The 15,803-nt window shown below is 37.5% G+C and overlaps 1 protein-coding gene across 1 annotated transcript in view; it reads right to left on the bottom strand.

The window, feature by feature from the left end:
* Positions 1–15,803, bottom strand: part of UGT8 (UDP glycosyltransferase 8) — an 85,298-nt gene that overhangs the window by 13,524 nt on the left and 55,971 nt on the right. The gene's annotated exons all lie outside the window — the stretch shown is intronic.

Genomic DNA, 15,803 nt, shown 5'->3' with positions numbered 1-15,803 from the left:
ATTGCAAAAGCACAGAGGACTGGCATGACAAACGCATTTTGGGAACATGTGGGTTCTGCCAACAAGACCCAGGAGGCCAGAATACTGATAGAAGCCAGAGACGGGAGGAGTTTTAAATTCCCTGACCTCAAGGCAAAGAATTTGAACTTGCAACTTCATGAGAAGTCTGTCTAATCACCTCAAGGACTTCCATATAGAGGATTTTGTGGAGCGGAAGGCCCCATCAGTTATAAAGTGCAGCTGATTTAATAAGGTTTTTTTTCCAAAAATCTCTTCATAATACATGTGTTCAATATAAATAATTGAATTTTTAGAAGCCTCTTGCTCCGAAACGAATATCAAATATAGAAAATTAGGCTTAAAATTTCATTCACAGCAGAAAGAAAATTGATACATACTGAACACTAACACAAATGTATACCTAGGAATCATGATACTGTAAGAAAGAAAGAAAAGCAAGCCTGAGTAAACAGAGCAGTACAACTCATGTCTGAATAGCAAACATCAACATGCTCTGAATTCTGAAGCATTGCTCTCAAAGTTTTGGATGTTATCAGAAGAAGGGTGCCCACAGACATACTTGCTGTGCTAACATGAACTTTCATTAGCAGGGGGAAAAGCCCATCAGTTGCCAACTCAAATGCAATTTGAAAATGCAATTCAATCCATCCACTGTCATAAGTCAGAGAACTGTAAAAGAGTTAGATTGAACTACAATATATCTTGACAAACACACACACACACACCCCACTTTCATTGTGGGGAATTCCTATGCTAGACACAGACTCCACGAGTCACCAAGACAGACTTCACTACATAACAAACTTCTGGAGTTCAAAAGACATTTTATAAAAAATAACAGAGCAGCAATTAGACTGACATAATTTTTATATATGATTAATACTGAAACAAAATAGAAAAGGAATAACCCACAAAAAATATTGAGAAAACAATTGCTTCTTCATAAGAAAGAAAATGGTAAAAAGAAAAGTTGGTTGATCTCACATGATTCATCAGAGAAACAAATTAAAACCTTTTTTCATATAAACTCTGCAATGCTCTATAGAGAGGAAGTCAATATAGTGTCATTTAACCTTTAAAAGTTGAATTTGGTATTTATCTTTCAAGTACTGTGGTTTTATAATTTTCTTTCCACTCTGTCATTTGCCAGATAAAATATAATTTATTAAGTGGCTTCAGCATTTCTAACCCTATGCAGCAAGCCTTTTCCATTTTATCTGTCAAACAGTCCGTATTTTACTCTTTTGTAATTTATATTATCATTTCTAATGATCTACCGTTTCATCCACTTAGAATTTACTTGAAAGCAAAAGTACAGATTGGTATTCTTCTGTATTTTTCTGTTTTTCTTTCAAGATTAATTGCTTGAGTTGAAACAGCAACAGAGAGATAGAAAGCAAGATAGAGAGACAGACAGACAGAAAATGGGGACCCGGACTGAAACTAGCAGCCAGAAATTCCACTGTATCTCCCAAATGGATGTCAAGGGCTCAGGCACTTGGTACATCTTCTGCTGCCTTCCCAGGTCCACGACTAGCAGGATGCTAGCTGGGAAGAAGAGTAGCAGGGACTTGAACAAATACTCCAAGACGGGATACTAATATGGTAAGCAACAGCTTAATTTCCTTAGGCGCAACACCAGTCCTTATATTTTTTAAACAAATGGTCAGCAGGCTTCTCAGCACTCTTTACTGAATATTTTTTCCTCTCTTCAGTGAGAAGGAGTGCCACACCCTCTCCATGTCTAGATTCTATTGTGTCCCACCATAGAATATTGTGCACTCTTGTGCCACTGCCAAAAAGTCTGCATGCTGTCCTTTCATAATATATTGTGATATTTCTAATGTTCTATGTCACTCATTACCTTTTTGGGGATTCTACTAAGTTATTCTTGTGTTTTGTGTAACTTTTTCCAGGATTCTTTTTCTTTTTAACTCACCCAATTCCATTTTTACTAGTGGAATTCCTGTTTATGTATTTTTTTTTTTTTTTTTAAATGGGAGCGTCTTGGAGAAAAACATTCCAGTTCACAGGGCATACACGTTGTAGAAGTCACTCTCAGGTTTTCGCATTGAGCTGGTCAGCGCTGTATGCACATTACGCCACTAGGTGGCAGGGCAGGAATGCAGCAGAGGCATCTGGCTTCAAACACTGTGGACATGTCTAAATCCCCTGCCCATCTCCGTGGGCCTGGAAAGAAACCTAAGTCTAAAAGAAACAACTCCCCGTTTTCAAAGTGTAAACAAAGTTAGCAGACCGAAACCACAAATCAAATAGTAAACAGGAAACCAGCAACGTGGGTAGAAGCTCCCCTCACTATGTTATCCTAAGAGTATTGTTTTAGAATCATCCTATTCCCATGCAATTTAAGTAATCAATACAGATATCCACCTGTACTTTTCTATTAATTTTACAAAATAAAATTTATGCCAATTTGAAAACTTGAAAAAAAAACACTTTCCAATAAAAAACAATAAATCGGGCCTGGCGGCGTGGCCTAGCGGCTACAGTCCTCACCTTGAAAGCCCCAGGATTCCATATGGGCGCCGGTTCTAGTCCCGGCAGCTCCACTTCCCATCCAGCTCCCTGCTTGTGGCCTGGGAAAGCAGTCGAGGACAGCCCAATGCATTGGGACCCTGCACCCGTGTGGGAGACCTGGAAGAGGTTCCTGGTCCCGGCATCGGATTGGCGCGTACCGGCCCGTTGCGGCTCACTTGGGGAGTGAATCATCGGACAGAAGATCTTCCTCTCTGTCTCTCCTCCTCTATGTATATCCGGCTTTCCAATAACAATAAAATCTTAAAAAAAAAACAATAAATCATATTATCTTCATGTAGGGTTAAATCTTTTGTGGGAAAATAGAATGTAATTATGAATTATATTTATCACATTAAATTAATACTACACATGATACTTATCATAATCAGACTATATGGTAAAGTCTTCACCTTAGTGGTACCTGTTTGAAGAGAGAAAGTGATAACGAGAAGAAGGAGGAGAGAGTGTGAAATAGAAAATTCTCTCGTTCACTTCATTCCCTGTATTGTTCCAACGGACGGCCAGGCCAAAATCAGGGATTCAATACAGGTCTCCAGCTTGGGTTACAAGAATTCAGTTGCCAGAGCCACGACCACTGTCAGGAGCAAAAGTCAGTACCGAACTTCCAAACACTCAAAAATGCTAAATTTCTATCCTATCTTTCAAATTTTTCAAGTTCTGGATTAAAAGAAAATGAATTTTTTGTTTCTTTTCCAGTATTGCCAGATTTCCTTGATTAGAATGACTGTATGTGAAATGTTTGATCTGGTCCAGAACAGTAGCAAGCCATGAGAGATGTGGTGCTCCCACCACATGACTGTTCACGGGGGCTGAGGCGAAAAGCAAGGATCTGTGAGTAAGGGAGATGTGTCAGAATATTGAAGCAATGTAGCAGAATTGGAGCGACTGTTCAGTAAGTGATATTTGCAATTCATTTAGGCAATGCAAAATAATAATGATGGAAAAATATTAAAAAGAGGAGAAAGCAAGACCTGGATATGTTTACAGAAGATAATCATCAGGTGATTTCATTTCTATATACTCAGACTCCTTTCCAAAAACATGAATTTCCTATCATGGTAACCAAATGCAAAAAACAAAAACAAACAAACAAACAAACAAACAAAAACCAGCCCAATTCTAGAACTGTAAAAGTAGCTTAAAGTAACTATTTAAGAACCAGTGAAAGAATCATTAAAAAGTGGATGTGGCAAGCACATCTCTGTTTACTAAGCTGAGTGTGAGCACATCAATGCTGGGAGACTGAGCTGGCTGGGTTAGCAGCAGCCATGTCCTCAGGGCAGCCATGACCCAATCTACACAGCTCTCTCCCTCAGAATGGTTGAGAGGGAGCCAGTTCCTGCAGGAGTCCAGTAACACTGTACCCTTTGTAAACTCTATCCATTCTGGGGGAAGGAATGCTTGGACTGTGAAAGAATCCTACACAAAGAGTGTGATGCGAGATGCGGGTGGTGCGTGTAGGGGCTGCATTTCTGGTTCCCAGGAGCAACATTAATGGGTCTCTTTTCCCATTTTAATGGATCTGAAACAAGGGAATGCTCTGCTTTGGTCAGGTAGACTGCAACAAATTGAAATATTGATTCTTCAAAACACAATAGGTAAAATCATGACGAACATTTAGACATAAAATGGAACATCATGGGATCTTGGGACATTAAATATGATCTCTGAATACTGTAGAATTAACCAGGATCTTTTAAGCAGGCAAAAAAAAATCACTAAAAATCTAAGAGTTGTAAGGTAAAATATTGATCGTTTGTGCACATTTATTTGGCAAGAAATTGACTTCAAATTCCAATTTCAAAATGTGAGCTGTGATCTTAATCAAGGTGCCCACAGCATGAGTTCCAAGTCCCTGATCATTCTACACAACTCATTGTGAGAATTAGATGAGATCAAACACATCAAAACACTTCGTGAGGGAAACACCACCGTGCTACTTTCTTTAGCTGTTGTGTATGATAAACAACACAGACTAAGTCTCCACTGAGAAACACACACACACGTAGTTACTCTGTATCAAGAGATTTTCTCTAGGCTATATTTTCCACCATGTTTTAGATTCTTCTGAGAAAGCTGGTGAAATACAAAGACAAGAAATACCACAAAATGTTTGACATGTGGTATCAAATCTAGTCGGTAACTTTTCCAAAAAGTTCAAATGATTTCTAAGATTATGCAAAAGTGCGTAAGCTCCATCAAGAAGTAGTGATGATGCAGTGAAATAATCATGTGGTGTTCCATTTTTAAAACAGAGAAATGAAATGAACACTACAGGGATATATCCATTCCCACCAAGATTTTGCTGTCTGCTTTGTATCTTTTTTTCTTTAAGGGCTTTTCATTTTACTAGTATTATTACAATTTAAAAAGGTAAGCAAAATTTGAAACACTGATTTGACTTTAAGAAAGTTAAATTGTCAAGGTTCTTAAAGACATTTAAGGAGGTGTGCATGAATATTCGGGCATCTACCTCTCCAGGATGGTACAGCGGGGCACACAGGTTCTACAGAAAGTAAACACTGGGTCTAAAAAAAAGGGTAGAAACAGTAATAAACAGAGATGAAACTCTCACTAGGAAAAAAAAATACCAATCCAAAGGTAATATCTAAGCATTTCTTATGTAACAAAATCAAATTAAGAATCCGGAGTTTGAGCATGACAGGCATGAGTGAACATGTTAACACACGAGAGCAGAGGATGCAGAGGGAATCGATAAGAGGCAGAACTTTCCTGTGCACATCTAAGTACTGCAGACATTTGAAATACTGGAATGTTCTTTTCTTAATAATCTGCTGTCAGATAAAACGTGTAAAGTCCGGCTCAAACAAATCTGGTCATGGCTACTGACTACTCACTTATCAAATAGTGTCCCAGCTAATTAGGTGGGTTTCCAAGCCTCTTCATTAATCCAATACTTACTGAACACTTGTATATTGTACCTGACACTCTGCTGTACATATGACACGTGTTCAAGAGTAAGTGATTGAGGACTACAATCTTCAGCGTTTACACTCTTAACAAGATTATCACACTCAAAATTTCTGTCCCAAGGCTTATGAGGTTCTGATACTTTCTTCTTCACTCTCCCAAACACAGTCTTCCCTTTGGTTTCTGACATTTCCTCCTATTATTGTAGCTATAGATACCAAGGCCCCAACAAAGATCTCCTCTGTTGCTACCCATTGTGACACTGGCTCGCTCACAGGGCACCTTGTCACTGTATTGTTAAAGATTTTGTCTCTTTAAGCTTGTGAGATGTGATAGCTGCTCCACACTCACTTCTGATAAAACAGGAAAGCAAGCAGTAATCTCAGCCTTTGAAAGGCTCAATTATATATACATTGCTTAATATTTACATTCAGGTGAACAGATAAATAAGACATTTTTCTCAGAAATTTTAGAAGTACTATAAAATAGAATTTTTGCAAGAGTGTCTCCTTTTTACTCAAGTTACCTACTAAATGATGTGACCTGCTCAGGTCAGCCTACCAGTCTATTTGTCTGCCTTCTTTTTCTTTTTTTTTCTTAAGATTTATTTATTTTTATTGCAAAGTTAGACATACAGAGATGAGAAGAGACAGAGAAGATCTTCCATATGATGATTCACTCCCCAAGTGACTGTGATAGTTGGAGCTGAGCCAATTCCAAGCCAGGAACCAGGAGCTCCTCCAGGTCTCCCATACGGGTGCAGGGTCCCAAGTCCTTGGGCTGTCCTCACCTGCTTTCCCATGTCACAAGCAGAGAGCTGGATGGGAAGTAAGGCAGCCGAGATTAGAACCAGCACCTATATAGGATGCCGGTGCATTCAAGGCAAGGACCTTAGCAGCTAGATCACCACTCCAGGCCCTGTCTGCCTTCTTTCCATAAAACAAAGCAATAAGAAACATCAACACTTTCTTCTTGGTAATCACAATCCTGTCATAGAGACACAGAGACTGATGAGGAACATTTATGCAGTTTTGAGTTCTGATTATCAAAACAGAATTCGTAACTTGACGGGGGTAATCCTGATACATAACACCCAAGTTGAATGATCTAAATGGGTATCAATTATGGGCAAGTCAAAATTGCACCCAACTGTTTGGATACAAAACAGCACGTCTTCTGATCTTCTGTGAAAGTCTGACCAAAGATGCTCAGTGTGAATCTGAACACAGGATAAACACAGAAGGATGTGCTACAAAGTCATAAGCCTATGACCCTCAAAATCATGACAGTGTTTTTCTAACACTGCAGGAGGAAGCAGACAATGCCGGTGGGCATCTGATGTCTCAGACCATGTGGAGCACGGAAAAGTTGTTTCTGCTGTCCCCCATTTAAACTGCTCAACAATGAGCATAATAAACTGTTGCTTAAATAACAGGGTGGAGTTTACAGCTCTAGGGGCTGGGATATGTCAAGAGAATTTCATTTGGATCCTTTCTCAAGAGTCACAAATCAATTTTTAAAACCTAGGAAAAGATCCACATGAAATCCCTAACATCTATTCTCAGACCAAAAAAAAGCGAGAAGAGAAAGTAACAATATCACCTCCTTTATGATTTTTAAACCCTTCTATGTTATCTCTTTAAAGAAAAGATAGTTGATAAAGCTGATACTCAGTAATACCCAAGCCTCTAGGTTCCAATTCATGAAGCGATGACTCTCACCAATGCCATAATACTTACTTGGTATTTTTCCAAAATAATTTTGGTAATTACATTTCCTTTTGAAGTCTGTATGACAGAGACAGAATTTTAGTGCCCTTGATGTAATGTGCCATCATATTCACTTCACTAATAATTCAAACAATAGCAGTTAAATAGACATTTATTGGTCACCTTCTCTGGGTCAAGCCCTAGATACTACGAACATATGTACATGTGTATATATACATATATACATATATGATATATCAATACATATGTGTATATATTCACATCTATGTGTATGATCAGTTCAACTCATTGCCCTATATATGCTTATATATGATTAGTTCAATTAAATATTAAAAAAATTTCAGCAAGTAACTGAATTTCAAAAATTGTTTTTTCCCTAGTGTTATAATTATGACACTTATTTTTCTAAATTATAAACCCATGGAAAGAAAACCAATAAGTACAGAGTCTGGGAAAAAACGGTCTTGGTTTAATCATTTCCAGGGTAAATTACTCCAACCCATTTTTTCAGATCAATAAGGCATCAGAGTATACCTGAGTCAGTTTCCCCCACATGACTAAGGAGCACCAATGAAGCCAGACAAAGATCAAAATGTACAACATAATTATGTCATTTTACTCTGTTTCCATCCAGTCTCATGTTTATTTAAATACCATGAGTCATGGACATAGGTAAAAAGACAGTCATCTTTTGTGAGCTGAGTGACCATACAGACTAAAAATTAAGAACAGCTCTGATCCTTGACTCCGCCCCTTAGATAATCTGCTTCTACAACCACCCAGGAAGTAAACTCTTATGCCACAAAATCAGTGACCTGGAAATCAGTGACCCAGAAGAGTGTGGGAAATGATATGTTAATCATGGGGTGCATATTTGGTCATCCCAGTAAAGCTTTTGTACCTTGGGCAGAAACATGCAGAGACACGGTATACAGCACCTGTTCAACTATGAGCTCTTCTGAGAACTACATTATACAAAGAAAATTTTAAAATAAACATCACATTCTAGTGCAGCAGACAATAGAGATCGGAAGACAAAAATCCTGGTTTAACCCATCACATGCCATACAAAGGAAACACGAACATCTGTTATCAGAGATGGTTGGGGCTTCCCTTCAGGCTCTGCTCCTGCAAGAACACTCCATCACACTGTGCAGTATAGACTCAAATCCATGGGACCACAATTTGCATTTATCTGCTCTCCAAATACTCCAATACTATGACTCCCTTTAGTTAATACTGCTAACCTCAGCCTTACACCACAGTCTGAGAAGAAATGTATCTTTAAATATTTATTCCCCAAAGTGCCTTCTTACACATTTTCTTTTATCTCAATTCTTGGGCCTTCTGAGAAAATTTTGCTTCCTGATACCAACCAGTACTAGTCTCATTCACAGTTTTTCCCACTCAATTTTTAAGGCTCAAGTTCTAAATACTAATTATGTTATTTTAAATTTTATTTATGAGAAAAAATATTAAAATTTTCATTACTCTGATGACCAAGTGACATTCAAGGCCTATTGGTTATTTCTTCCTACCCTGAACTAAAGCTTCTACATTCATTCATCTAGTTTATCTTTATTCCATCCCTGCCATTCTGCTGGCTTTGTTCGTTTTCTGACCTTGCATGCTGGCATTTCCTTGTATCCAAATTCAATGAGACCTTCAAGGTCAGTTCAAATGTCACTTATTACATCAATCCTTGTGTGACCTTGCCAAGCTTAAGAATTTACTCTGTATTTCTTTTATTTGATTGGATTTTATGTCTTCTGTAGTACTACACATATTTGAATTTCTTATAAAATATATGGATAAATAATTTAAGTCTTTTAGCAGATAGCTCCCTGAATTTCAAGGGACTCCAAACAGCATACAGCCTGAATATCCCTAATAGAAAAATTCAGGATCTGAAGTGTTCAAATCTAACACTTCATAACCACTAACATGATACCACACGTGGAAATTTCCATAGCTGACTTCTTGTGATGTGCCATGGTCCAAATGCTGGTGGACTGAAAGTACTGTATAAACTACATGCTGGAGGGTCTGGTGCAGTGGCATAGCAGACAAGCTAATCCCCCACCTGAGGTCCCTAGAATCCCATAGAGACACCAGTTCAAGTCCCAGACACTCCACTTCCAATCTAGCTTCCTGCTAATTGCCTGGAATAGCAGCTGAAGATGGTGCATGGCTTTGGGCCGTTGCAGCCATGTGGGAGACTCGGAAGAAGATTCTGGCTCCTACCTTTGGAACAATTCTGCTGTGGTCTTTTAAAGGCCACGTGGGAATGAGCCAGCAGATGGAAGATCTCTCTTTCCCTCTTTCTCTCTGTCTTTCAAGTAAAATAAAGGAATGCTTTATTTAAAAAAAATCAAGGTTATATTAATAGGATATATATGAAACATACATGTTTTATGCTTACACTTGGATTCCATGCCCAAGATATCTCATTATGTATTATGTACATATTCCAAAATCCCCCCAAAAAAATCCCCAAACCTGAAATACTCCCCCCAAATCTCAGCTGACACTCAACCTGCCCATAACTCATGTACACTTAATAACAATTCATTGAATATATCACATTCAATTTGCATTGTTTTGATAAATCAAATCTACACAAAAATCCATCAACTTGTACATGAATTTACTCCAAAGATTCATTTTAAAAATTTACTTTAAAATTAAAATAAATTATTTTTCAGAAACCCATGTGTATTCTCCTAAAATATTATTGTCTCACATGGTAATTTAGGATAGATGAAGTTAGATTTCAATATTTCAGGCATATTATGAATTAATTAAAAAGACATTTAGAATATGCATTAGGAATCCTGGGACAATAGAATCACGTCTTCTTACTCCTCAGCCGCCAGAGTATTAAAACAATTAAAACAATTTACTATTAAAACAATTTATCTTTCTACATATACGTAAGATCGAAACTTGTATATGGCCTGCAAATCTAAGGTTTGATTATAGCACAGGACAGTACAGAAAATCCTATAAGAACATCTTAGCATGACAGAAAAAGTAACTTTTAAATGGATAGTCAGTACTTGCTTACCACCTTCAACTGTCTCAAATTTCGTGTAATATTATAAACATGAGATTTTTATATTTCTAAAATATATAAAATGAAAGAAACAAGCTTAAGCAACATTACTAAGACATTTCAAGTATTTTCTCACTTAGGAAAGTGGGAATCAGTCATAACTTGCCAAGATAAAGTCAAATTATTTACATTTTTATATACTTTATTTTTATATTTGTACTATATGGCTCAAAAAGAAGGCTGGTTAGGAAAACTGCTTGAAAGAACAAAAAACCAGAAAAATATGTAAGTAATTTTCTTCCTGTACAAAGTGTAAGAGACAAGTGTTTGGGCAAATATCTCAAACACCTTATGGTCTCAAAATCTAAGATGGGGCAACCTGAGAAACAACATACAGAACAAATGCTGAGAAAAGCAGAGATCAAATTTTTCCAAGATCAATCAGGTCAGGCGTTTTTGAAGAGAGTGCCAGCGAGAAAAATTTCTGGTATTAGAAAAAGAAACAGCAGGATGAAAAAGACTGCTGAAACAAAGGGTATGATGCATGTTCAATAGAAAAAGTAGTAAGAAAGATACTGCAAAATAGAAACAACAGCATTACATAAGGAAAACATTTTCATAAGACAGCACAATGAGATGAGTCAAAGAGACAGTACCAAAGGGCTGAAAGGATAACAAAAATTTAAAAAACAAAAAGACAAAATTCTGAATTTATAATGAATTCTTGATTCGAGAGATGATTTTCATAAAATAAGTATGAAAATACCATCAATGACCAGTAACCAAAAGAAAAAAAACAAAATTAATGTTAATAGAACTGGAAATCTATCATAGATTGAGTTAGGCATTTCATAAACACATAAAAAATACTTTTTAAGTAAAAAATGGCAAAGGGAGTTGTTTGTGAGAGTAATGCGCAAATGCTTCAAAGAAGAACATTTAAAGAATAGCTAACACATAAAAGAAATGGTAAGGTGGAAAAATTCTCCAGTAAGAGATATTTGTAATAGCCACATTTCAGGAAGCAACTGTGCACACAATATGGTGGAAAAAAAAGAACTCTGGATGCCAACGTATGTCTTCACAAACACACACACACATAGATACACTTTTTCACATGAATAAAACAAATTTTTAAAAAGAAAAAGTACTCCAAGATCAACAAGTTGATGGTCATTTTTTAAATACTCCACTCCTGAGGTAGCGAAAGCCCGCTGCACAGCTGGAATCACCAGGCAGAGTTTAGCACCTGTACGGAGGAGAAATCAGTGATCCCAATACAAAACTGCAGGGCAAATGCAGACTGTCCAGGTGAGCTCATCCTGGGGAAATTTCTGCTTATCAATCAAGTGTGGTTTAAAAAACTCACTGATCCAAAAACAGAGCTGCTATGAATAAATATAAAATTGTAAGGTAGTATTCAATCACCTAGAAACGAGTTCCTCTCAAAGTGGATGAACACCAAGACATACTAGCAGTGCACACTCTGAAGTCAGAGGATGCATACATTATCCAGGAATGTTCATTTTAACCCATAATTCGAGGGTTTTTAAATATTAAATAAGAAAAGGTATACATAGGAAAAGGTATATATTCCTTGCCACCTAGCAAGAATCATTACTTCAGTATCCCAGCTCTCAGCTTTTAGCTGGGTGCCTTTCAGCCAGGTTAAGACTACATTTTCCAGTCGTAGCTGAAGTATGGACATATGATTAATGGTCTGATGAATGAATGTAAGCAGAAAAACAAATATGCCAAGGGATTAGTATATTTTATGTTTTATACTGTGTCTTCATTTTAGGCGGAATAAACACCTAAAGCCTGATACAAGCTTATTTTGTCTGTGCCTGTGAGGGTGTTTCTGTGAGTGTGGGAGTGGACCAGGTGGAAAAAGTCTGAAAACTTCCAAAAGAGCATCACCACAGGGGAAATGGACACATGAATGTTTTCTTCAAAGGACAGCCATGCTCTAAAAGAAAAAAAAAATTCACTATTCATTTCAGTGTGAGACTTAAACTACAGTGAAGGCAATGTGGACGTCAGCCAGTCCACTGGGGCAACCCCTAATAGCTGAAACACAACTGCTTATGACTCAATACTCTTTTCTGAGGTGTTAAATTTTCACTTAAGGGTGTTTTTATTTTGCTTTTGAGGTTTCAGTTTTTAGGGGTTTTTTCCTTCCCCAATGATTTTAAACTGTCATCATTGTTTTACAACTCACTATGCTATGCACGTTGCATCACTTTCAATACTGTGGGTGTAAACTGTATACAAACTCTTAGAAAGCATCGTGTTCGGACTTTTTGCAAATTTGATCCCTTAAAACAGTATTACAAAAGCACTGACTTTATAAGCATTGTGTTTTTAAAACAAATGCTGAATAACTTCAATGAATGGAGAGAGGTCCTTTTCAAAACAGCTGTATTCATGAAAGAGATGTCATGAGGCTTAAAAAGAATAATCCATGTAAATTGCTCAGAATTGTCACTGATAATTAAAAGAACTAGTGAGCATTAGCTATAACTATTTAACACAGTGTTTTCAAAAAGAAACTGAGAATTCATTACATCAGACCTTTGGATGAAAGCCATTAGCATATCTCTTATGATGTTTAAGACATCACCCCCCAAAGACTACTTAGGAATTAAAACTTATAATTGATATATTTTACAAAATCTCTGCAGGTGCCACTGTCGCTCTACAAGAGGATAAGCCATTACTCACAGGACGTTTCAACCTGTTTCTAGTTGCGTGTTCTTTTATAACCAGAATCAAACCTGTCTAAAGAAGTCACACTGAATTTCAGCGAAGAAAAACACTTCTTTTCTCTACATAAAACGTCACACTTCAGCACTGAGAAGGGTTCTTCCTGATCTGGCTCAGATTCTGAGACTCCTGCACAAGCCTGTTCCCAGCGACGTGCAAACCCCTCTGTGTGGTGCTGTAGACCTGAGGTGAAGCCAGCAAAGCAATCAAATAGTTGACCACATTTATCTGAAACAAGAAATACTATCATTCCTGAGCATTTCAACACATGCTACATGCTAGATACCATTTATTAGTAGTATGACACACAGTGGAGGCCATTTTCAAGGGGATTTGGATTGAAGACCCCTTCTGGATTTTTTATTTTATCTCATCCTATGCTTCCATTGTGTGTGGTGAATTAACTTCTTCCAAATGCAGTGCAAAGTTACTCTGTAGTAACTTTAGGAGAACTGAAAAATTCGTAACATTAAATTTTTTGTAGGGCTTAATATTCCTGTCAAACCCAAGTTGAGAAAGACCACTCCTGGGAAATAGTTTACTTCATTAAGACAGAAATTGTGCTGTTGGTGCTGCTACTGCTAGTTCCACTGCTCATCACATAGTTCCATCACTTTTATCAGCACTGCAGCATTTTATTTTGTCCAAACATATAGATCTGTTCATCTAATGTGCTTTAAACTAGCAGCTCTCTTTTTCACAATGCAATTCTAAACAGAGTTTATGCTGTCCTTTTTGCCAACAAAATGTATTTGCTTCCAGTCTTAATTTAGCCATAAAAAGTTTTCTCCATCATTTGCATTTGACTTAATACTCAAGAAAGCACATATTTCATTCTCTCTTCTTTTCCCTAAACCTATTATACATCTAGCTTATGGTAAGAACACAAAATATATTTGCTAACATATGTTTTGAAAAACATCAGATCTATCCATTTTACTAGACTATACCTATATAACTCAGATAAACAGAAAAATACAAATGCTGATCCTATCAAGCCCATGAAGCTAATAAATACACACTATGCAAAATTATGCCTTTATTTCTAGATGACCCATTAATATGAGGCTACTTGTATATGTTGAATAGCAAATTACTAAGTATCAGCTGGGCCTTTTTATGAAGACTGTAATAGAACTTTCCTTGATACTTTTGTCATCCCATATCAAACAAATGGAGAAATTTCATTTCAGTATACAGTTACTTTCAGATCTTTTTCAATTGCTGACAATATGGTAGATCGGCACACCTACTATCATATATATTTTTAACATGGCATGACCAAGTAATCATACTGGGCTTGAGGATCCAAAAAACTCATGGCTACTACTATTCGTTTTTCACTACTTGTGCTTCAGTGGTTCAAACTACCCATATATTCTCTATTAATGAATGGAAATAGTAATCAGGATTGCAGATTTTAAAGAAAACCTGGGATCGAGGCTGGTGTAATGGCGTATCAGGCTAATCCTTTGCCTGTGGCACTGTCTGAGTTCTAGCTGCTCTACTTCTGATCCAGATCCCTGCTAAACAACTGGGAAAGCAGTAGAGGATGACCAAAGACTCTGGGCCCCTGTGCCAAAGTGGGAGAGAAATCCAGAAGAAACTGGGTCTCCCAGCTTTGGACCAGCCAAACTCTGACTGTTGTAGCCATCTGAGGAGTTAGCCAGAAAATGGAAGATCTTTCTTTATGTCTTTCTCTGAAAGTTTGACTTTCAAGGAAAAATAAATAAATTTATAAATACCTCCGTGGCTTGATATTTCACTATCTGATTGGATGATGTACTCAACTTTCTTTATCTGATTAAAAAATTAGGTAGTAGTTCTTGTCCCTCATAAGATTACGATAAGGACAAGTTAAATCTTGCTTGCTAGACATGAAGCACTGTTTGCTCACAGTGAGCCCCTGTCAGATGCGCTAATAGAGCCTGTGGTATTCACATAAACACATCAAAGGATCAAGAAAACCTTTCTAAGGAAGCAATGTTTAAAATAGAGAACATAGGTGACCATTTGGTTCATTGGTTAAGATACCATTCAGAATCCACATATCCCCTACTCAAGTACAAAGGCTGGTCCTGTTTGCAATTCCAGCTCCTTACTATTGTGCATCCTGGGAGCCACAGGTGATGGCCCAAATACTTGATCCCTGCTGCTGCAGTTGGCAACTCAGATTGGGTTCTGGTTTCCTGGACTTAACCAGGCCCAACCTTGGCTACTGTATGCATTTGAGAGCAAGCCAGCCAAAAGGAGATCTGTGTGTCCTGCTCTGTCCCTCTAACTTTCAGTGAAGTGAATGTAAGAAGAAAGAAAAAAGGAAGGAATGAAAGAAGGAGGGAAGGAATGAAAGAGGGAGGGAAGGAAGGAAGGCAGGCAGGCAGGCAGGAAGGAAGAGGGAGGGAAGAAGGATGGAAGGGAGTCAGAGGGAGAAAGAGAGGAAGGAAGGAAGGAGGAAAAAGAGGAGGAAGATAAGGCGAGAGAAAGAAAAAAAAACTGAGGAACAAATCAGCTTACTTGGAATAATTATAACGAATCAAGTTAGAAAAGAGTAAGTAGAATAACTTCCAATCTCCGGTATTTTAACAGGCTCATTTGTACATAAAACCCATATGGGATTTGTTAAGGATATGACATACTAAGTGCTGCATTATTCAAACTAATTGCTTTTGCCATAAGATTTGATTAGCGGAACTAAGTAACTGTGGCTGAAGGGTGAAGCCAGGAGACAGGTGAATGAGTTC

This window comes from Ochotona princeps, chromosome 7, assembly GCF_030435755.1.
Source record: "Ochotona princeps isolate mOchPri1 chromosome 7, mOchPri1.hap1, whole genome shotgun sequence".
Taxonomy (NCBI): Eukaryota; Metazoa; Chordata; class Mammalia; order Lagomorpha; family Ochotonidae; genus Ochotona; species Ochotona princeps.
This window is presented reverse-complemented; position numbering and strand designations above follow the sequence as displayed.